Genomic DNA, 25,286 nt, shown 5'->3' with positions numbered 1-25,286 from the left:
TTCTGTAAAGGCAAAATCAGTAATGCACACTAACAATGCATGGGAATTTCCAATAGGCTTTCCAAGCGGACAAAAAAAGTGATGAAGAGCCCTCTGCTCCTGTACCTCATCTCTTTCAAAAAGCTACTGAGCTAAATGAACATGCTAAGGTCACCTAAAAACCAGGTCTGACCAGTTATTCAGTGGCCCTTCAAGAACAAAATAAATACTTTAAAACACTGTTCATATTTAATATTTCCTCTAACTTCAAAAGGGAAAAGTCAGTAAAATAGGAGACTACCTAGTCAGAACTACCACAATAAAGAACCAAAAAACACTGATGAGAGAGTGCAAATTAAGAGCTGTTGTGAAAACTGGATAGTGTCTGGCAGCAAGAGATTGAAGAAAAACACACTGCCATGTAAAAGAGGTATAATGTCTGAAAAGATGTGCGATTATTACTATTACCCAGCTATCACAGGGTTTAACATTATCTCTTCAGACTCCACCAAACAAGTTCATAAGGATCTTCATTAACTGAATCAAATAGACACTGCTGGAGAAAGAAGTTACTGGTGTTCCCAACTGCTCACTTGTGGGATAAATACCTTTGAGATTCAGAGCACAAAACAGTGCGCCAAAATAGAGTTTACCTTTGGGGGGGGGTGCAGGTTGCCAGAATGATTGTAGCTTGCTTACTAAACTTCTCTCACTCCTTCTGCCAGAGAAGTTGCAGATGAGGACCAAAGACGATTCTCTCCATCCCCTCTGAAACGGTGGCTCTTCCCAGGTGTACATCAGGCTTGATTTTTAAGTTCTCTCTCTGATGCAAGTACATACCAGTCTTGATTTTAAAGTTCCCTTTCAGTAAAACTACTGCCTGTGCTTTCTTTCATGCTACTGTGAAGAAATATGAACACAGAAAGCTATATTTTTCTATCAATATTCTACAGACATGTAAAAGGGAATCTAGCTTTGCCCTCATGACTTATATTGTCAACAGAAAGCTTTAACTAAGTTACAGTAATATTATTCAGTTGAATTTAGTTTGTTGGATAGTAAACATATGTGAACTATAAATCTCGAGAAACAAAAAATCTATTTAGCTGTAGGCACTTTTATATCACCAGTGGGTTTAGGTATGCTTTCAGCATTTTGTCTGTTCAATGCTAATGCCAATGGATTAGGCAGATTTGACAGGCCTACTGGTGCAGCTCCCCGATAAATTATAGGCTTTCTATCCACAGCAGGCCCTCAATAATTCCATTTTCTGTGGAAATGAAAATGTATCTTTGGAACAAAAGAAAGTACTCGGTCATCGAACCATTCACTGAAAGTTTAGTTAGTATACAGCCATACATCAAAGCATGCCTAGCATTCTGTAAGTCACCCTGGGAGCAGCAGGAAAAATGAAGCCTGGTTTCCTATGGAATTATGTCCTACATTTAGCACTTACAGTATAATACAGTCCCTGAGCCCTCCAGTGTAGCACATCTGTATTCCCTAAGCTCCCTCACAGCAGTCATTACTCACACAATACCTGAGCTTCTCCATCACACATACAGCTCTCCTTCTCAGTGTCCTCCCTCCATCACCTCTTCTCTACACCTTCTCTCTTCCTACAGTTACCACCCTCGCCCTCCCTCTTCCATCCAGCTCCTGCCAGCATAGTGCTACAACCATGACCAGCAGCAGTTGAACAGAATGAATTAGACCTAAGCTCTGTCTCCTCCAGTCTGGCAAAAACCACTCTAAGTTGGGCAGCAAGTCCCAACATCACTTGGAGAGAAGATGGACAAACAAATAGGGTCATTGCATACACTGTGTTCTCTTCAGAAGCTAACAATCAAGTCTCTTCCAAAGGCTACTGGGATGGTGCTTGGCACTCCTTTTCAGGAAACACATCAGCATGCCAGAGGTATCAGAAAATTCACCTTTCAAAAATGTCCTGGTACAATTATTTTTCATTGCGCAACTTCCATTTCTGTAAGCTTATTTACAAAGTTAACTCAAAAGAGAAAAAACAGCCAGTTGCTGTGTTCTATGCATTTTATAAAAGCCTTTAAGAAACCATCTCAAAATATTAGTACTGCTGCCTCCAGACTGAGGTCCTCAGTCTCATCTTCCACCTACAGAAAGGCTTTGCTATGACAGAACAGGATGCACTATGCAATTCCTAAAAAATAAAAAACATGGGCTTGTGGCAAGTTTTTCAGTTTCCTCTACCTCTGAGAAATCAGTGATATCAGCAAGAGATTTAACATGGATTTGGCTGTTGTGTTATGAGAGGGATCTCAATAGCAGTCAAATAGCTTTTGCGGTTTTATTTTTAAACTGTGTCATTGAGCCTAAAGCAAAATTTCCTCTGTGGTGGAAACATGCAATCTGAAAAAGTACGGGCTCAGTAAAACCAATATGGATACTTGGGGGTGAGCTTACAGCTCCATCCAGCCTGTCTTTGGGACTCTTTTGCACAGGCTGTCCTTTGAAAATGAAATCAAAGGCAGGAGTGGAAAAATGGGGACCCAGTTGTGGCTATGCTGGGTTTAGACAGCATGGCTGTATGCTTTGTATTGAGTAAAGGTTAGTTTTTACCGTCACCCACATAAAATTTTCCACTTCCAGCTGAACTACTTGGATGAAATCTGGGAGACATCAACTTTAGATAATGGATAGAGAGAAACACATCTACGTATCTATCATAGAAAGTATTTAGCTGTGATTATAGTGGCCAACACCCATTTTCTTAGATTGTCAATAAGTTGCATTGCTAAGAAAAGGGATTGGCACTATTTACTGTTGCTTAGTAGAGAACCTGCAGGTTTCATAAACTTTATCAAAGCCATAGAACATCAGACCTCTGCAGTATTTCCACCCTTACCAGTATACAAAGAAACAGGAATTGGTTTTGGACTGGTACTACCAGTTTCTACTGGCAGAAGTCAGGGCCTAATATGATGACCTAATACGATGCCTATATGCGCTTTCTTCTCTTTCTCTTCTTTCATCCCCTCTCTACAACCCAGGAACACATTACCTATCCCTCTAGAAAAAGCCATGCCTTTGAAGGACAGTATTAATATAAATGGTTTTAAATTACAAGAGGCATTGAGGCAAATAATACTACACATGAAAGAGGATTCCCCACATTTGTTAAGGCCCCCAGTTGAATTTCTTTCATCAGAAAGAGCTCTGAATGTGCTTTTAATTTCTGGCTTGTTGTTGATGATTAAGCTTTGTGTAAATTTTTTATGATTTACCAAATGTCAAAATGATACATCTAATTATTTTAAAAAATGTTTTTAACAGAAATGTTGTCAAATGTTCCTTGTCTACAACCAACTTTTGTTTCAGAATTTATGTAATGCAGAACAAATATACTCTCCTTGAAAGAGCCTTGTATCAATTTTAGTAACTAATGGCACTAGTTCATTATTTATCCTCAGACAAGTTAAGCTTTTTAGAATTATGTGACTTTTCTAAACATAAGCCTTTATCTTCTAATAATGTGAAATACATTCATCTTTCCTGACTCTGCTTGGCACAATTTAGCTTCCTCCTGAAATGCTGCAATTCTTGGCAATTATCTGAATCTTGCTCTGAAACCTAGAACTGCCAAAGCTAAAAATATAAAAATACATTATTTCAAGTAGGAACTGTATCTATTTATTCACACTAGCAAGAACTGAGTAGAGTTAACAAATGAGCTCAAGCTTTCCAAAATGACAACACTGTGTAATCAAACAAAGCCTAGTCAGACAGAACTAACCATGACACCAGAGACTGAAAAAATTTTGAAATGTATTATGTTCTTTTCACTGAGCATTTGGTCTGTTCAGCTTAGTGCCAGCACAGGTCCTCCTTAAATCCTAGGCTGTATTCAGGGGATAACCTTCTGATTATATCAAAGGAACCTTCTCCTTGCCAAAATATTTGCTACCTGACTGGCATTTTCACTAGCCAAGTGTGTTTTGTAAGCTTTATGAACTGTGCTGCAGCCCATGCTATTTTGGTTCTATGATAGCTAGAAGCAGCAGCTGAGACATCCAAGCCTGTCATTTTCTAATCTAAGTCACCACATGCATCGTGCTTCATTAGTGAGGAAAAGTAGAAATATAGCAGCTGGACGTGCCCTAGTCTGAATAGCTGAATAGCACCTTTGGCCATATAGTGTCCAGAAGACATTTTAATGAAGTGTAATGTCCATAGCTCTAATTTGTATGCACGCAGAAAACTAAACCACACATACATATGCAATGCATTCATCCTCAAAGAAAACTGAAATTACTTTGATTCTGCTAATTGTCAGGTATAACATCAGCAGTGTTCAGGAAGAGCTATGCTGTCCTCCATGGAATCCCTTCAAAGCTCCTCAGCAAGACGGGCAAAACTACTGTTACTGCCCCAAGTATGGGAAGAAACTAAGTAATTTTGTCCTCATCTCTGAGCCAGCAATATGAACTTGGGAACAGCTGCAGAGCAAGGGTATAGGTGGGGTAGAGGTGCTGGGAGGGCGGTTATGGTAAATGGCGAAGTTATTGGACTGTAGGGGAGTAAGGGTGAGGACCTGAAAGAGGCCTGGAGAAGGTTTAGCAGCAGTCAGGCATGCTTTGGGCCTGTAGTAGGTTTTCCCCTTCCCCTCTAAACCTCCCACCCTCCTTCTCCCAGTCTGACCTTGTACAGCAAGCCCCTCTGCCTACTGCTTTTCAGCACTGTATGTGCTTTCCTCATCTCTCTCCCTGGCAGGCAAAGCACACTAATTCCCCTCCCATCGCCCTTACATACATTTCTCCATACATTGCTTTCCTCCCACTTCCCTCAGGAGCTTCTGGCATGCAAGAACAATAATGTGATCTTGATGGGACTTGGAGGAGAGACAGTTAAAAATTGGACCACCAGTGTTCTTTCCCTGCTCTCTTTGCAGGCTGTTCTGGTCAGTTAACACTTCACTCACCATCAGCCAGGATCTTCCCTGACCAGTTTAATTCTTCCTTGTAAATCCATATCCTCCTTTTGGATAATGTATATTTTGAGTCATGAAGTCTCAGGAATCTGAAAGAAAAAGTCAAATGGAAATGTCTCCTCCCAATCTTGAAACAGCTGAAACAGAGTTCCTGCTCTTGCGACCACTACACCATTACTTCCACTACAAGCCTCCTTCAAAAAATTCCACTTGGAGGCTGAATGTTTTGTCCAGAACAACCACACTATGGGCTAAAAATAAGCTGCATGTACCTGTGACTGGAAACAGTACAGCAGGCCAGGAAAATCCAAGAAAATGGGGAGTATTTGACAGCCAAAGAAAGTCCCTCAAGTAAAATTACTCAGCTGCTGCCAATATTATTTAACACTGAAAAATCACCGCCGGTTTCTAGGACACTGGTCCCATGAAACAACTACTTCTCAACCTCTCTTTCAAGTCTCATTTGCTTCTTCAATGATTGACTTGCTGTAGGGAAAAAAAGTGCCCTTCATTTTTCTAAACAAGCAACCTACGCATTGTTCTCCACAAACTCTTCCTGAAACGAGTGTCTACGTTTGTGTGTATGCAAAAGCTTTACATTTCAATGCACAGTAGTATTAATTTTGGTGCCTAATTTCAGGCTTCCCTCTGACAATATAAAATTATGCTGCCTAGAGTGATGTAAATTGGGTACCATAATAACTAATTCAATTTGAAATGTCTCTTCCTTTCTCTAATATCAATTATCTTCTACAACACCACAGTGTCATTGAAAACGCTAGAACAAATTATGCACAAGAACAACTTTACAAGGAAAAAACAAGAGGATGCATGAAAAAAAATATATCTGATTACAAACACTGTGTAAACTGAGACCATGAAGATCACTGCTCCCCTACAGCTTATAGAGTGGTCCTATTTTACAGTTTTTCCCATCAATATAGAGCAGGTTTTGCAGCTCCCTTCTTCCCCCGCCACCTCCTGCCAATAGTATCAGTTAACACTGGTATAAACACACACAGAGTCTGAATTTCAGTCAGTGTAAGATGACAAAGCCTTTCTCAGCTGCACTAGAAATTCACACCAGCTAAGAATCATTCTTGACATCCACAAAATAAAAGTTTGACCCTTTTTTTAAAAGCAGGTATGAAGTGATTGAGAAACATTTTCAAACAAGCAGAGTGACATTTTACATTCACCTCGGCATACAATAATTGTGTATACAGCATGATACAATAGCTACTATAAATTAAATACCAAGTAAGGAAAGAAATTTAAAGGTGGACATACAAGCAGAAAGAAATATAAACCATGCAGTTACCTTAAAATAAACCACTTGGAATGGGAACATGAAAAAAAAATCTTACCTGCTAATCAGAAAAATGTATAAAAAATTTAAGCCTGCTAGGTTTAAAGGCCCCACTTCTCAAAAACTCAAATACTTGCTACATAACAAAAGGTTATACTTCACTTCTTTCAAAGATACTGATTCATTGCTCCTTTAAAAGGAGTGTGTTACACTATTCTAATAAAAAGTATGGCTTTGACTATTTAACTCAAGATAAGGAAATGCCTTAGACTCATCCTCAATTATTAACATGACATTGTATTATTTTGCATTAGTCTAAAGAGCCCTCTAGTGTTCACTTACTGCACACATAATAAACTATTTCAAATGACTAAGAAACTTCCTTGCAAATCTCTACCTAGTAGCTCTGTCAAACACCTCTAGCTAGTTAGTCACTGGGTGATATATCTGCATGAAGAAGATAACTTAAATCCCATAGTTGAAATTGTTTATCAGGAGACTATTTCTATATTACTCTCTGTATAATTTTAAAGGACTTGCGGGTTTAAACAGTTCAGCCAACCATTAATAATATTCATTGATATATATTCATTTATATACAGAAAAAGAGGCTGCAGTCGTCAAAATGAACCATCTCTCTCACTGACTCACCACTACTGAAAGTCAGTGACTAATAAATCAAACTGCAATAATCTCCAAAGAGGTATTCTACTACAGAGAGAAAAGAGGTTCTGTCCAGTTCTTGATGGACCACCTTGTTCCAATTTAAGTAATGAACTGCAAAAAAAATCTTTAGGCCATGATGTCGGGAAAAGGCAACATTAGCTAAAGATTTCTTACTCATTAACACGCCCCACTCCCTAATCCCCTAATCTGGGTCAACAAAACTGCCTGTGGAGATAAACTACAAACCACAATATGCCACAGTGCTACCATGGGTTACATGCCTTTGAGTTCCCTACCCACTAATAAAAGATTGAGGAGGTGAATCAGTTTTTCAGAAGCATTCCATCTTCACAGTTGTTTTGGATGAACTGATGGGTCCAGGGAAACACCTTACTTACATGGGCACCTAAGAATGAACCAAGTCTTCAGAAAATCTTGACCTAAAGCTTTTAGCCTTCTGAACAATTCCTGCCCCTTAAACTCTACACTTATTTTCTTCTCTGGATTGGCCTTGCATCTTGTGATGGAAGACTACATCCAGGCCTTGTCTGAGCTAAAGAAAGGTGCCTATCTGAGCATGAATCAGTCCACAACCCTACACAGTCTCCATGATTCAAATGTAAAATGTCTCTTCATTACCTTTGCATGGATTAACAATCCTTCCTTTAAATGGGCTCCCAAGAATTAGACAATGCAGGGTGAGTATAGTTTTCCACAGATAGAATCATAAAGCAGTCTGATTTGATCTACTCTGTAATCTCCAACACCTTGAGTTCATGTTCCTTAAAATGTTTACCAGTACACTTGCTATTTAATCTTCCAGCCCACACCACTAACAAGCACTACAGATTACCCAGTAAATGGTGGTTGCCAGGTATCACAGAATTAGTGGTCCCTTTTTTTTAAGGGGAAACTGGTTTTTATCCAAGTACCTGTAATATCAGAATTAAGTCAGTATAAGATTGTAACTAACTTTCTTTCCTCATCATAACGTCAGGAAGCTATCATTGGTTATGCCTTGGAAAGTATTTCGTCAACTGCAGTCATGATCCAGACAAGAAAGAAGAGTATATTCTCTGCATTTAGCATTTAAGAAATTACTTGTGTACTTACAAACACATGTCAGAGAGTTATTCCTTACATTGTCCAAGCAGCATCATGTGAAACTCCACACCCAGGCTCTTCAGGCACCTTTCAAAACAAAACAAAACAAAAAAAAACAAACCAAAACAAAAACCCCAATGTTGTCCCCCTCCAAACAAACCCCCAAACCAAGAAAAAAAATGAATAAACTACACACACATATAATTTATCTGAAAATCTATCTAGTGTTTACAGAAGCAGAGAAGACTTTGGCCTTGGCAGAGTTGGATATAACACTGCCACTACTGGAGAAAAAACTTTCTCAGTAGATTATGAGTTTACTTCAGCTCATACAATTCTCCTAGACTCTGCTATGCATTCAAAATTGTCTAGGACATGGTACCTCTAACACCTATGCCAGGAGTATGGAGTGTAGCCTAGAGGATAATGTGGCAGCAAAGACAAAACTTGGAATGTTCTTTAAACTATAAATGCATAACTTGTATGGACCAAGTGGTTACACTGGTTCAATTAGCTTTGATGCAGCTCTTAAAGGTGAATTTAACCAAGATTCTCAACCATTTTTTCCTGTAGAATTCTTGCTCTCAGCAAGAGGCAACTCTTCAGCTACATCAAAGCTTTTTCTTTTGGGAGATAATGCAATAAATACCAAAGTATTCTGACATTTTATTTCTGCTTCTTTCATAATTCATAGTAGTTTTTTATATCCACTGCATGGCTGCAATTGAGAAAGAACAAGACATGAAACCCTTCAGTGAAATAAAAGCAAATATATTAAATACTTGAACAAATAATATTAACTTCTGTAACCTGATTTCTAGAAAGCCTGTGCAAAAGTTTTGAGAATAAAGTTTGATAGCAAAAAAATCCCCTCCTTCAAGACTGATACTCATCCTCAAGATGTGCAAGACTGTCATTCCAGTGTCCCTTTATATTTGCTATAGCCTAATGATATATTATGTACAATCAGAAACACTACTAAAATAATGGGATTATGAGGCATAACATTAGCTTTTGTCTGAGCTCTATTAAGCAGGTTAGGCATATAAAATGCCATTTAGTAACTACCTGCTCACTTTTCCATTAGGAAGAACATAGACTATGTGACACAGTCTTAACTTTCACAGGTTTACTTAACAGGATTCTTACTCTGGGGATTGGAAAGACTATTTTTGTGTGAATTATTTTAAGTATGGAATGAAAACGTCAATTTGCTGACCTCAGTTATAGAGCACTGGTATAAAAGCTTTAGAATTGTTTGTAACTTCCTAGCATTAGCACAAGTTGCTTATCTAAATGTAAATGAAATTTATGTTTTCCATCAATATCAATAAAATTGTCAAGGAATAATAAGCAAAAGGAAAATACATAAAAACCTGCAGTCATTTTAAGTCTACAAAATTACTCTGCTGAGGTCATTAACCACAAGGCCAAAGCACATATGATTTTATGAGGAACAATGGTACCAAAGAAGAAAACCTTGTTTTCCCAAAGGAAATTCACTGTTACTTTACTATTATGTAACATATACATGTAACATGTAACTTCTCCATGTAACATTCTCACTGTTCAGTTATGAGGTCCCTCTTCAGGTAACCTCTATTAGAAAATGAAAAAGCAGCATGAAAGAAAGCAGACTGACACCAGAACAAATTAACTATGATGCTCTGACACAGGGGATTGGATTGTTTTATTATATTAATGATAATACAGATTAATTTTCAAGAACCCTACTGGTCCTACTTTACAGAGACTATAGATGCCAGAGGAATATTTTGTTAAAACAAGCACTGATTTCCAAGGTCAGGAATGAACTGAGCATGCCATTATTTGACAGGAACATTTTCAAATACTTCCCATGACTTGAAATCATGTTTGACAGCTGCTATTAAGTCAATTGTCACAAACACGAAGTTTCATTTTCACCCTGACATAGACCAAAACTGTCAACTATTCTATCCCCTAAGACAGACACAATATTATAAACCAAATTTATTCAATAGGCTTGCCTCTCCTCCTTAAAAAAAAAAAAAAAAAAAAAAAAGTCAAAGTAAGGAAAATACATGTACTACAGATGCCTGTTGAGAGGTGGCTCTGCAGAAGTTAACTTAAGCATGCATGTTTTCTCCATCCAAAAACTGAAAACCACAAATATGCATCTTCTACATATGCTTTAAAGAGAACTGTAATTCTGTATTTACAGAAGTTACTTCTGCCTTTGTCTTTCAAAAGTACCTTCAACAGGAACCATTTGCAAGATGTAACTTCATACTTTCTATTACATACATCAATCTTTGATTAGTAATCAATTTTTCTTTTCCACTTCTCAAGAGAGATGTCAGAAATCAACACATTCTTGTTCTCCAATCAAAAAGGTTTACAGATCTCATAAGATTTTACACTGATCTCTTAAAATATCCCTAAACCTTACGTGCCAGAAGAGGAGCAGATTTAAATACTTACCCAAGATTCTTTCAACCCATTTCAGGTGAAATAAAAGTCAGACAATAAAAATTTTATGACTGTTTCATATAAAGTCAAGGTTTTTTATAACAGCAGGTGTGAACTGAACTCCCAGTTGAAATTGAAGCTACTTCAAATTCTGTGCAACCCAGACCAAGACCAAAGCAGGGACCTGCTGCACAATGGCAGCATAGGCTACTGCCACCATCCTCCCTGGCAAAACCAGCTTGTAGCCCTGGTATACAATGTTCACTTTCAGTTGTGGAGCCACTAGTCCTTCACAGACCTCACACAGGAAACTGGCAGGATGATACAGAATTAGAGTGTTATAAGAGACATTAAAATTCAGCATTTTAGAGCAGATAATAGTAAACCACCAAAAAACTGGCAGCCAAAATCTTAGACCTTCAGAGGCAGATGGAGTGCCCACCTCTAACCAGCAGTGGTCCCCCTGGTCCAGTAACGCTGTTCTGAGCATACATCCAGGGGCTCCTGCAGCTCTTCATGGACCAGACAAGTGCAGTTTTATTTTCTGGCACTTAGAGCATTGTCCCTCATGGCAATACAGAATTTTAAAAACAACTTATACACTTGCATTTTAAAATATCTTGGACTCTTTCAAAAGTTTGTGAAAATGCAAATTGTCATAAACAAATATATACATGCTTACATATTACACAACAGTTGCCAGAATATAATGCAACACAGAAGGGCAAAATGGGCCAATTCTCAGCTCTGCAAAGGTAGAGAGTGGCAGTAGGGAAAAAAACCTGCATTAAAAAAAAAAAATAAAGTTTTTAAAGTCATAATATACTGTGAAATGAAAAAGAGACAAAATATAAATGATTACAAGTCTATGAACAATACTTATACTAGCCTTGACAGAAGAACCCCAGGCACAAACCTAGGTATCCTCAACAGAAAGGAAAAACAAACACATAGTAACACTTCCAAAAAACCTGATTTAATTCATTTTCAGGACTGTTTTTCTGAGGTCAGGAGCAGAGCCCAGGCCAAAGAATGTGATCTGTTTCATCAGTCAAAAGGCAGTATTTTATTTAAGGGGGCATATTCTGGGGCTTTTTGCTGGTTACTACCAGCCAAATTCCAGATTGTTGGGACTAAGTTACAAGAGAAAAAGCGATGTGTAACTACTTAGATGTTATAAAGGAGTTTAACATGCATTACTACACACAATGTTTGAAAAGGAGTCAGTGTTCCTAGCTAGAACCACATAAACGAGAAAGATTCCATATGCTCATCCAAATCAATCTGTACCAAATTTAATCATAATTCCAGAAAAGGAAGAGCACCTTATCCCACCACTAACTGCATTCAAAGTTTCCTCTTGCACACAGTTTCTGCAGGATGGCCTCACTGCATGAGTATCTCTGGCATCAGGGACAGCCACAACATGAGAAGCATACTTTTGTACTGCTGGAAGAGTGTGGAAAAATATTCAAGGATACATGGCCTTGTGTCACAGTAAAAGGACTCTTACAGCTTATCTACACAAAGGAGCTACTCTGTATTATTTGAGGGTATGAATTTACAGAATAAATTCAAATGCTCAATAACACCTTCCATGTGCAATGAGTTGAATGCTCCAGGATAATGAAGTACTTCACATTCAACAAGAATATTCAATTATAGCCAAAACAGGAGCAAAAGATGGTGTGCACATCCTGCCTTACTCCATGGCAACTTCTCTTTGAAGACACACCTTCAGTGTCAGGAAAACAGAAACTATATATATATGTATGTGTATATATATATATATATATATATACACACACAAACAGTTTAACTTAATGCCTTCATGTTTTGCAGATTTCCAGGAAATCCTGCAATTGAAGATGTTAGGGATCACTGAAGACATCACCACTTTTTGCTGCCTGCCTCACTTTCTGCCGAAGATGGCCATTGCTGCAGCACAGTAAGCAATCTGTCTGTGCTTTATGACTCCCCAGTTTGCAGTCCACTGTGCTTGCTTTCTCTGAACATAAGTTTGCATGAAGTGCCATTCGTGAACCACCCTGCCTGCACAGCAAGTCTACATGCTGTTCTGCTACTCTGTCCAGCAGCCTAAGAGGAGCAGAACAGAGAACTAGGCAACATAACCTCATCAATCACCCTTAACAAAACTTAGCAGGCTTTATTAGGCAGAACCTTCAGGAAGATTAATCTGAATAAGCTTTTAAAATGTATTAGTTAACCATAAATAGAGTTTAAAAGTGACAATGAAATGTTTTTGTTTAATTTACTTCAGAAGTCAGCTAAACAAACAAACGTCACTTCCAAATAAATGTATCCATAAGAGATTTGAATGTGATCTAATTAATACACTTTGGAAGTTGGCTCAAATTAATATTCCAGAGTGCCCATGCAGTTAATGTGGAATATTTTTTACTGAATGTTCCTATGTATGCAAGCCCAGAAACATCTATTCATATTTTCTGAAGCACAAAACGCAGTCAAGACAGAGGGCTGAGTTTAGCATTGGGCAGAAAGGTAGCTGTGAAGAAGTGTTAAGTGAAAGCATTTCAAGCAAGTATTTTTGTAAGACACTCACAAAAATGGCTATGTTGCTTAGCTCGCTTTTAAACTGAATTACTTAACCAGACGGAAAGCCAAGATATGTGACCTTCTATGCCAAGTAAGGTCACACATCTTTTCTTTTTTTTTTTTTAAGAGAGTTTAAAAGTATAAACTACTCTGAAGAGACAAGCAAAACTTTTTGGTCAAAACTCGAGGTGAATGTATTTTCTAAAGGATAATTGCATAGGCAGTTACCCATACAAAAACAGATGTAATCTAAGAGCACTCAGATTTCTGTGAAAGAAACATGTATTATACCTCCCTCTGTAATAATGATCATTCTGATGCATACTGCAGGCCACATTCTTCCTTGGCAAGTCACCTCTTAAGCACAGAAAATAAGAAAATGACATACCTATCCATTTTAGCCATGACCTAACTAAATTCCTACTCTGGTGAGCACCATGGCATTTGTCTTAATAAGTCTTAACTTCTATAGTTAATGCTAGATCCTGCTTTACTTTTAGTATCTGCAAAGCCCGGAGCAGATTAGACAGAGGCTTAAAGTTACAAACTGAATTGACATTTACATGTCAGCAGTGACATGCAGAAATTCTGCAACTGTATCACTCAGCCCGCATACTCCTGCAGCTGGCTTCAGTGGCGGGATACATGAGGTGGCAATTTACTGTGGGCAAAAAAAGACTTTTCTCAGAGTAGCTTCATTCAGAACTCCTTTACAACAGTGGAACAACTTTGAGTAGTTAAATCAAAATTAAGTAAATTTTTAATGCTTAGGAAATGCTTACTTTTCAAGACCAAAATAGGGAGTTTTATAGAACAAGCATATCTAATAATATTACAATTTTCTATAAAGCTTACAACTATCTCAGCTTCTCAGAGGTATCAGCTATGTCACATTATTAAAGTCTATAACCCTGCACGTAACTGTAGAAACCTTTAGGTATGTGAATATGCCATCTTTATTTGAGTAGGCAAATCAGGTAACCACTCTCATAGGTATTTATAGCATTAGGGTTTCAGGACCTATTTCTGAGAGGTGAGAGTCAACTGCTTCCAGTTTACCAGAGTGTTCAGGTTACAAAGCTCAAGTGTGATCAAGGATCTTGTAATTAATGCGGCAAATCCACCACCCAAAAGTCTAATTCTCATGAATAATAAAAGCTGCATTACATAGTGGGTATAAGCATTTCCCTTAAGGCCTAACTAAGCATCCAGGGAAGCCTCATCCCACGAAAGGCAGTGGCAAGTGTATCATGTTAATTCATGTCGATCTATGGCAGTTTAAAAGCACAGCAGGACAAGCCTCACCACATGGCAGCAACCAGGGTACAAGTCTTTCAAAAAACAAACAGCATAAAGCAACCAAGAAGAAACTAGGAACAGACACCAGATTTTAAAATATTTGTTCAATCTTTTATTTCCAATGTAATTAAACACTCAGTGAGAAATGGCCAAGCTGAAACTCTCAAATTGTATAGCTGTGTTTCTATAATAGCAGACTCGTTCCTCAGCTACATTTCAAATGGGAAAAGTACATAATTTTTTATATGTATGTTTGTTGTTGATTTTTTTTTTTTTTTTTTAATCAAAACCAGGCAGAGGATTTTCCCATGAGCTTTCCAAGAAAGTTAACCTCTGGACTAAAACCTGATCATTAAAGAAGAATATTTCATTGAGTTACGATGATGCAAAGACAACACTCAGAGACAAGATGCTGGTGAAAATTCTTACATAACTTCTAATCTAGCAGGCTTCTACAGCCTACCACCTACTGTAATAAGACCATAACTTATTTAAAAAAAAAACAAACAACTCTCAACTGAATCCAAGGCACCAGCATTATATTGTGTGAGCTCTACTTCTGTCTAATTTTCATTTATTAACCTGCCGTATCAGGAACAAATGCTTAAAAAACATGTATCCTGTTCCACAGGGACACTTCCATCCACCATACATGTTCTGTTCTAAAAAGCAGCAAACAATTTCATAGAATCATAGGATTTTGCCAAGTTTGACAGTTCACATTTTTGCCAAAATTAAAGAGATTCAGTTTATTTACACAATAATTACTCAGAGAAGGTAGGATATTTCTCTTGAAATTTCCTATGCTGTATCATCTTCTTGCAAACTGAAGAAGTACAACAAATGCTTGCAACAACAAAGGTTCTGTAACCAGAAATAAAGTTTAAAGTGTTTTGTGAAACTATTTTTATAAGAGCTGGAAAGAGTAATATCTGAGGCACCCCAGAAACTTTTGTAGAGTATGAACAAGCCCAAGATCTATTTTACCAATTTTAAATCCTTTTAAATTATTGGAGTTATACACCGCTCTGTGTATACTGGATCATTAATAAGAGTAAAGTGAGACATTTATTCAACACAGGCCTAAAAAAAGCATGATCTTAATCAACACATTGTAAGAATAACAATTTTCAAGTTAGTTTTGCATTTCAAGATCTTCCTTAAAATCAACTGACAATGTGCCTAAAAGTGCGGAGCAAGGATACAGGAGACATCAGACCTCTGTATATATTACTCTCACTAACACCCCTTTGCCCTGATAATAGGTTATCTACAGTAACAGCTGTTTGGTTGGTTTTTGCTGAAATCCCAAAAAGCAGTAAGTTATTCTCAGAAATTGAAGCAAATAATTTTGTCATATTTTTCATGCCAGCAAACATGCATAATGAAGTACATACATGTTCACAGAGTACTTCAAAGTGAAATCAGGGAGATAGCTTATACTAGATGTACATTTGTACATCTAGTATACATTTGTACATCTAGTGTACATTTGTACACTATATGTTTGGTTTTCTGTCCCATAGCTCTCTGCCACAAATCACAACATGGTGTTCCACCTTAACAGGTCAAGCTATAAAGCACAGTGAGGCTGCTGCTCCATAGACAACAAAACCGCTGAAGGAGACAAAATGGGTATCATAACCATTTCCAGATAAGCTATCCCTGTTAGCGATTAAAGGTCCTGTGGGACTGTACAATTCGATCATTTTACGCTGCTCTTTTCTACTGACTTTTAGGAAAGATGTTGTAAATTTCCAGTTTTTTCAATTACCCAGGCAGTACAGATGGGCATCAGCAGACTTGTAGCCTATTTCCATTTCTGCTATTAAATGATACTCATGCTATGCTATTCCTCAGTCATAAAATGGAGAGTGGAAGAAGAAGTCAAAAAACAACAACTGATTTCACATGAGCAGCTAGCCCAGATTTGGCATCTTAGAGGTTGTTTCACTTAGAGAGACTGATTGGTAACGTCCAGAATTCCAGTAACAGAAATTTATTTATTTACAACAGAAGTATAGGGAACAGAAGAGGATAGGACAGCGGAAAAGGCAAAACAAAGAAATAAAAAGTTTCCAGCTAGTTCCAACTAGTTCCTGAGCTCTTCTATCACCAAGTATTTACACTGTTATATATGTAATCAGGGGATGAATATGACCTAACTAGCCTGTGAATTTTCTGAAAAAGCTCACCCATCTACCCACAGATGCATGTGGGCAGCGATACGATGCTATTCCTGGAAAGTCTATGTGTAATGTCCACATTTCAGAAGTGGTATCGCTCATCCTCAGGCAGCTGAGTACTCAAATTCTGCCTTCTGTGACACCCTTGCAATAATTTTGACTTGTATTTGGATTGCTGTGACTAAAGCGTTTTACAAAACAATCTAATTTTTAGACTTACATCAAGTAAAACAGTGTCTTGATACTGTCTGCAAAATAAACAGGATAACTAAGGTACTGATTTCCATGTAAATGGATACTCTCGTGTTTGGTTATTTTGACCAGGAAGGCTTAGCCCAACATTAGGAATTACTTTAAAATAAAACTTCTATACAATTCCAAACATTGTGAGAACTTACATAGCTTTCATTCACTAGGCACCACACAGTGTTTCACCTTTTTGAGCAAGCTTCAGAATATTCCTGTATTTTCTCTGTATCACATCTACAAAACCCAGGTACAGAAACCTTCACTAGCTTGTCTCTGATGACACAGGAGGTGACTATTAGATTCACACACACTGGACCAGAAACTTATTTTCTACTTCCATAATCAAAAATTCTTCCCACTTTTTCAAATATGAAAAGTTAATATTTGGTAAAACACACATCTTGAGCAAATGTTTTCTAAAATCCACATATAAATACACTACTCTGTACTGGGAAGATTTCAGAATCTACTCTGTTATGGTCATCAGAAAATGACTGAACTATGAAAAAAAAAGTATTTCTGTTTAAAGAAGCAATAAAATCTACAACTACAAGCTTCTCTTCTATAGAAAGAACTGAAAAAAAAAAAAAAGTGGAGCAGCCTGTGTCTGAAAATCAGGGTCTTCCTCCATAAAGAATGTGGAGGAAGCCCTAGAAGTAAAATTAGGCAGAACTCAAGTTGCAAGAATATACTATAACATTCCCCAGTAAGTATCCAGCCACATTGTCTTTTGCATGGCAACATCAATAATCACTCTTATGCCAGCATCTTCATTCCTTTATATCATTCTAAAGTAATAAATGCCCTTGAATTACACTCCTGCTTGTTGCAAGCAAAATCATCCACCTGACATTTTAACATGAGGAATTTACCTGTTACAATTCCTGCAAACTGGATTGCTTTATCTGGTAATTACCAACGTGCAGTCTTTAGCCTCTTGTAAGTAAGAAATTTTTATCACCATATCCACATCTGCTAGCCAGGAATGATTAGTTTCACAGCTTTCAAACCTTTCCACATCATTTGACTGCACTATACAATGGCACATTCCAAAATGATGGGCTTCTTCAGCCAGCTACATCCACTGGAAGAAGGGGTGAGTGATTCAGACCTCTCAGTCTCAATGCACTCTTCCTTGTATAGTTTTTCTTAATCATTATTGCATATGGATACCTCTTGGAATTATGTAATGCATTCATGTCAGTGCAAATCTCTCATACTCCAAACTTTAAATGAGAGACATCAATGAAATTTATGGAAAACAGCTCTCCATTTCTAGTTTTTTTCTGATTTTTCTCCATTTCCTAGTTTTCTAGGCATGAAAAATGATAAAAGAAAAATGATAAATGCAAAAGCATGTTATGAAGAAATGTAGAGACAGAATCCACAATTACAGACTTTTTACTCTTTTATAACGTTCAGATTAGGATGCAGCTCAGCAGAGACTCCCGAATATTTATCTTAATTTTTCCCCTTATATGACAGCTCTTTGAGTCTCACATTCAAAAACGGCCTTTAGCTATGTTTTCTTCAAAATAAGGATCCTGCTATCAAAGGTGATTCTTCAAATAAGCATTATCAAATATGTTTCTACTTTAAAGTATTGATAATAAACAAGTTTTTTTCCATCCATTTCTACTTACTCAGATAAAAATCTTTTGTATTTAAAAAAAAAAAGAAAAGGAAAAAAAATATGAGGCATTTTCCCTTTACAGACTTTGAGAATTTAAAATATGTCCTTCTAAGTTCTTACACTGCAAAAAAACTTTATCGAAGTGCCCCCTACAGATGCATTAACATACAGCAAGACCAAACCAAGAACCTGACTTAAATCTTCTATTCCATGCCAAACCCCTTCAGCTCTTCACAGGCCTCCTGTAACTCTCCTTGGGGTTCAAGACTGTGGTGGAACCCTCCTCCTCACACTAAGAGGAAGCTAGATGCAGAAATCTCTGAAGCCTCTGAGGTCCAGCCACCAGAAAGGAAAATAGGAGCTTCCTATATTTAAGTTGCCTCTATTTCAGAATGTCATTACTGGAATTCTTTAATACTTTTTTTAACTTTAGAAGTCTTTCTCATCTTGACTTTGCAAGTCTATTTATGTGTGTTCACATAAAATAGTTTCCCTGAGGCTTTTAGCTCTGTCATACCAGAATTTCCACTAAAAAGGTCATTGAACTGAATGGTTGTAGCTTTTGGGCACATAAAACAGCATTGTGGTTTCTTGCCTCTACTAAAAACATGTGTTACATTTATATTTCCAATTCTGCAAGTGCTATTGAAGAGGAGAATCAGTTAAATTGTGCATTATCCAATTTACATACAAATCCTGTATTAAAAGCCTGGCTTGATCTGACAAAAGTCACAAAATATGACAGAAGCTATTGAATATATTTAGTATCCAGTCAGGTAAATCTAGAGTAACAGCTCCAAGAGAAATAGAGTTACCATGGAGTAAAGTCTGAAGTAATTGGGAACAGAGCTTGGCCACCTGGCATTAACACACTTCACTAAACCTAAAGCCCTGTAAGGGTCAAACAATGAATAACTACATAATTTCTGAGAAGAAATGCCTAGAAAACCAGGACACAGAGGTGAAATGAAGATAAATGCTTTGCTTTCATGCAGAATTTCTGGATTTTGTTAGTCTGTGCCAGACCATGGATACTGCTTTAATATGCCATGAATATTTTAAGTGTGAAATTCCATTCATTTTAAAATAAGACACGATTCATACAGAATTCACGTGGCAGGCCCTAGAATTTTAAAATAGCTTGAATATAGCAAGCAGATGTATAAACCTTTAAAAAAACGTAGTTGAGATTTCTTTTTCTATATAACATATGTAATTATTTCAACTACGGATTGTTCAATATTTGTTTCTATGTCTAGTTTATGTATTTCAGAATAAATACTAAGGGCTGAAATCTGAAAAGAAGACGACTTTCTTCACAGTAGTAGTCTCTTAAGGTTTAGAAGTTTTTGCAAGGTTGCACTTACACCTCATAGGAAACAAAGCATACCTAGAGAAAAGGTATAGGGAAAATACGCTAAACCACTGTTAAATTGCAGAGTACATGCTTAAATGAATATATATATCAGCCTTTACTAGGCTTCAGAATATTACTTGTATGTAAAATGAAGCCCCTCACTGAATACCACTGCCACTGTTAGCTCTGGAGCAAACGGAGGAGCAAGCCTACATTCACAAACTCCCAGAGTCCAAAGGAACCGCACACAATTCCCAAAGGTGAGGAAAGTTCACCTCTTTTGCAGAGAACAAAGCAATTAACACACATGCCCAGAGCCGGCAATCACCTCCTGTGCACCTGAAAGGTAGGGGTGCCGAAGCCTGCTTGGCTTCGGGCAGGGAGAGAAGCACGCTCAGCTCACTACCTCGCTGCTGCAGGTGCCCGTTGGTGCCGTGGGGCAACCTCGGACAGCCCGGGAAACAAACTGGAGGCGACGGCCCTGGAAGCGCACCGTCGCCGGCACGGAGAGCGTCACCTCCCGCTGCCGGGGCGACCGGCGACTGCTCGGCACGCGAGTGCGGGACAGCCGCTACAGACTCCACCGGCCCTACTGCCGCCCGCCGAGTTTCAGCGCCCGCCGTTCCCTACCTTTGCCCCTGGCCTGGCGGCGGCTCCCTCCGCAGGCGGCGCGGGTGGGACAGCGGCGACGGACGGACGGGAGGGCGCCGGGGCAGCCAGGGGAGCTGCCGTGAACCTCAGTCCGCCTTCCCTCGCTCTCCCCCCTTCTTCCCTCACGCATCTGCCTTTGGCGGAGGCGGCTGCCGACGAGCGGGGCGCTGGGGCCAATGCCCCCGGCACACCCGCCCCGCCGCTGCGGGCAGAGGTAACTGGAGGTAATCGGCGGCCCCGGGCCGAGCCGGGGGCGGTGGTGCCCCGGCCACTGAGGCCGCTGCAGGCGGCGCGCCCGGGGGGGAAATGCAGGCGGCGCTGGCGGCGCCTCGGACAAAGGGCAAATTCATGTTGCCTTTCCTCAGCGCGGCGGCGGAAGGGCTCGGTGCCGGGCGAGTGCCGCTGCTACCGGGCGGCAAGGCGAGGTGGGGGGGAGCTTACTATGAAAAGAAAAGCCTCTTGTCTTCTGGAAAATGTCAAATTATGTCAGGTCATGTCCACTAATCATTACCAAGATCACCTTAAATTGTTAGAAAGCTACTAGTTTTCCTTTTTCTCGTTTCTGGGGTTTTGGTGTGGTGTTTTTTGAAACAGAGGTTTGCACAAACGACAGGCAATGCATGTGGAAAACCACCAGTTTATCTGTGTAGCCCAACTTTTAATGAAGAGCCAAATGCAAACTTGTCCTAGTGCAAAGTAGTAATACCCCTGGAAATGTTTTCCATTTATGATGAGTTTAAAAATATGTAATTATAAATTGCCAACTGTACCAAAACCTAGAACTGTCAAGTAGAAATTTACAGACTCAAACCTTAAAGCACAAATGAATTGACAGAGTTTCTTTTTCCAAAGTGTGAGTTGCAAAGCATGTACACAGTTCACTGGCATGTAGGCATGCTATTCATTGCAAAACTCTCTCCGAAGTAGCGGGAGGCCAGTAACGGAGCAAGTATTCACTGTGGGCCAGAGCCTGTCCTTGTGGAACCTCACTAAGAAACCCTAACAGTTCTGCCAGCACTTACTGACCAGTGAGCAGTGTGTGAGACACTGGTGAAAGCCCTTCTGCCACGTTTAACCTCAGTATCGCAGAGCAACATGGCAGAGTTTACAGAGCCGTTGCCTTGGTAACTGGACTGTTAACAGAAATCCCAATACAGAGCTCAGTCTGACAGAGTACAGCCTTGTCCTTCACACACAGAAAATGTTACTTGGTTTTGACTGTCTATCTCTGATGTTTCTTATTACTTTACAACTTTTTTGAATTTTGCATAGACTTAACAGGAAACATGGCCCACAGATTTACAAAATATAGTGAAACTGCTTAAATCAAGTCACAGCAGCTACTCCATGTTTGTGAGAATTTGTATTTACAAGGGCAACTCTTTAAGCTTCTTAAGGGTAAGAAATGGGTAAGACCTGTGGATGACATAACAGCGTGCTAATCCTGACACATTCAGGTGAGGACTGAAAGGGTGGGAAGGCAGGATGTCAGAAGTGAGCAGGACACCCTTAGGAAACACTCTGCAAAACAGGTATTATCACAGAATCATCATAGAATGGTTTGGGTTGGAAGGGACCTTAAAAAGATCACTTAGTTCCAACTCCCCTGCCATGGGCACGAACAGCTTCCACTAGACCACTTTGCTCAAAGCCCTGACAGCCACAAATTCCCTTTCAGCCTGGTCCAGTGTCTCACCAACCTCACAGTGAAAAATTATAAAGGATTTAGCAGTCAACAAATGTAAAATATCTGGCACAAATTTGCAGTGAACACTTGGCAATGCTCATCATGTTATTATTCCCACCATAACTTAACTACATATTGCTCAGATAGTTTTCAGAAGTTTGTCTTGTAAATTATGTTACTTCACTCAATTATCTGTTCATATTTAGATTCTTGCTTTCAGTAGCAATTCTATAACCTTTAGATTCAAAAGCCACATAATGCTTTTAACTTTAATGAAGACTGTTCTTGGCATTTACAGAGGACTTTCCTCAGTATTCCATTGACAAGCCACCTTAACATTTCCAGGAAATATGCAGTCACATGACTGTTACAGAGAAGCTGAAGGGTGTACATATATTTATATAATTCAGACAAGAACACAAAGCATCAGTACCTGCATTGTTTAAAAGTAGCATCCCATAATTTGTTGCTGTGGTATTTTTACTCCGTGGATGTAATTCCTAGCGAGAGCTACCAAGTACTTACTTTGATGCAGGGCACTTTCTCCGCAAACTTCAGGAGATCTCTTCTGTAACGTTGCCCACAGCAGATCTCCTGGATTCTGTGTTGATGGCAGGACACTGCAGTAACCAGCCACTTTGGAAACAAAATAAACACAATCCTGGCAGACTTTGTATACCCTGTGAATCCCACACTCCCATTCCTGAAAGCTCCTCAGAAACTGCTCTGTGCTCTATGCTGAAAATTAGTAAGTATTGCTTCCTGAAAACTAGTAAGTATTGCTTGCTGATACAAGCTGCTCTGAACTAACTGAAAAGCACTGTTTATATTCATCAACAAAGGCTGGTAACCATGTTTGAAATTACACTGCCCAGCGCACTCCAACATACAACAAAAGCTTGAAATTTATCTTCAAAACCACCAGCAGCTCTTTACAGAGCCTTCAAACCATTATTCAGCTTTTAATTCTACTAAGTTACAATACCTAAGAAACATACCCTTTGGTATCTAAAAAGTGAGCCCAAGGTACCTCTGGGATAACTATGTTTTACGGAACTGGTGTTTGTCAGTGGAGTTAGCAATCAAAACTAGAGACAGCTAGAGAGAGGGTCCTTAACATTTGAACTATAGCAGTAGAAGAGCAGCCTCTCTGTGACGGAGTAAGAAGAGCAGGCTATAGTAAGCAGCTCATGCATTAACTCCTAGAACCTCTTGGAATCACTTATCCCTTTCCAATTTAGCCTTCTTCCAGAACCAAGGTTTTAAAGTCGTGTTTAGTACTTTTCACTACACTGTCTAAACACCTAAGATAACACTAACATCTTATACCAATATAATTGTCTTATCCAGGCCTTTCAACTGTCAGCTGACACTGTATCATTCCACTAATTACATCAGGTTGGGCAGAGAAAAGGTAGCAATATAAAAGTTGATACATTGATGCATCCCGAAGCAGTGTATTGACAACAAGCATTCTTACTCAGTAAAAATGAGATGAACCAGTTTCAATCTCTTTTATTGAATTAGCAATTCCCCTTTAACATTTATCTGAAATTTTTGCAAATTTGCCCCTCCTTCTCCTAAATTCTAGCTTTGCAGTTTTTTCCTAAAAGTCTTTTTAATTCATATTGTCTCAATCTTGTCTGAGAGATGCAACAACAAAACTGTTGCATACTGAAACTATTGCATAAACTTAGAAATCAAAAAGATACTATGAAGGGCAGAAAAGGTCTCAAAAAATAGAATCCAGAAAAGATAGTTTTCATAGCTGTTGAAGTTCTGCCAGAAGAAGCCTGAGACAAAATGCTATTTACCTGCACTGAGTATATTAGTTCCTAAAATACTAGATTCAGTCCATGCTTAAGGGTCTGCCTGCTGCTGAAGTGGTATATCTTCACAAAAAGGATCAATGAAGCCATTATCTTCTATTTCTCCTCAAGATGTGGCTCTAATGTGCTATGTGTACAACATTAACATAGATAGTTTACTTGGGTAAATTGCTTCCATTGGGTAAACATGTCCCTCTTGATGAAGTAATGGTCAAATTTCTCATCACAACCTGAAGCACAGCCTTTGGATGCTTCTGTCAAGATTCTGAACTAATCCAAACCTATTCATCTTATACAAAGTAGTCTGTTGTCTTTAAGCATCTCTCTTGAGCCATTTGTGTAGTCCATGGCTTAATGATATTTTTGCCTCCTTGTGTGTTAACTTCAGGCTTGTCTAATTATGTATTGTTGGTAAATAATTTACATTTTCCCTTTAAAGACCATAACCATCTGTGATTGCACCAGCTTTAAAAGCTTTTGGAAAATGAAATCTGTATCTCTGTTGCCTAAACTGGGACATGATTAATTTACAGTCCCCAGACTTTCCATATGTACACTATATACTGCAGTATTTCTGAAGTATTTTCCTATTCCAGATTCTATTATTCTGTAGTATTTGTATTACACATATTTTCTAGCTTTATTACCAATTCTACACGACTGTGCTTTACACATGCCTAAGATTAACAACTCACACCTGTGTGAGTGACATTTTCCTCACTTCCTCTCTCTTCTTTCCCCCATACTAAGAGCCATCTATTTACAGCTACTCACACTAGCCAACAAAATGCTGGTAGTATAATGTAGCTTTGAGACAGTCATCAGCACTGGCTAATTCACAGCATCACAGAATGGTTTGGGTTGGAAGGGACCTCAAAGGTCATCTAGTTCCAAAGCCCCTGACATGGGCAGCAACACCTTCCACTAAACCAGGTTTCTCAAGGCCCCATCCAACCTGGTCTTGAACACTGCCTGGGATGGGGCAGCCACAGCTTCTCTGGGCACCCTGTACCAGTGTCTCACCACCCTCACAGGAAAGAACCTTTTCCTAATATCTAATCTCAATCTCCCCTCTTTCAGTTTAAAGCCATTACTCCTTGTCCTATCACTACATGCCCTTGTACAAAGTCCCTCTCCAGATTTCTTGTAGGCCCCCTTTAGGTGCTGGAGAATGCTGCTGTAAGGTCTTCTCTTAAGTTTTTCTGCTCCAGGCTAAGTAAGCCCAGCTCTCTCAGTCTGTCTCCACAGGAGAGGTACTCCAGCCCTCTTATCTTTTTCATGACCTCCTCTGGACGCTGTAGGAGACTAGTTCCAGCTGCTTCCTTATTCAATCTATTTTCTGAGTA

General features: G+C 38.9%; 1 protein-coding gene across 3 annotated transcripts in view; it reads right to left on the bottom strand.

Annotated features, from left to right (window-relative positions):
• The window catches only part of RNF144B (ring finger protein 144B), an 81,318-nt gene extending 58,540 nt beyond the window's left edge, over window positions 1–22,778 (bottom strand). The window contains exons 1-2 of one of the 3 annotated variants that reach the window (XM_062618021.1): window positions 22,637–22,778; window positions 8,035–8,108 (exon numbers count right to left, since the gene is read on the bottom strand). The gene's annotated coding sequence lies outside the window, so the exon portion shown is untranslated. Of the gene's footprint in view, window positions 1–8,034; window positions 8,109–20,403; window positions 20,437–22,625 lie in introns of those variants that run through there. The other 2 variants (XM_062618023.1, XM_062618024.1) reach the window with 2 other exon arrangements.
• Window positions 22,779–25,286: the final 2,508 nt, after the last annotated feature.

Source organism: Pezoporus occidentalis, unplaced genomic scaffold (assembly GCF_034315485.1).
Source record: "Pezoporus occidentalis ecotype Australia unplaced genomic scaffold, CSIRO_AGI_Poc_V1 ctg2, whole genome shotgun sequence".
Classification (NCBI taxonomy): domain Eukaryota; kingdom Metazoa; phylum Chordata; class Aves; order Psittaciformes; family Psittacidae; genus Pezoporus; species Pezoporus occidentalis.
This window is presented reverse-complemented; position numbering and strand designations above follow the sequence as displayed.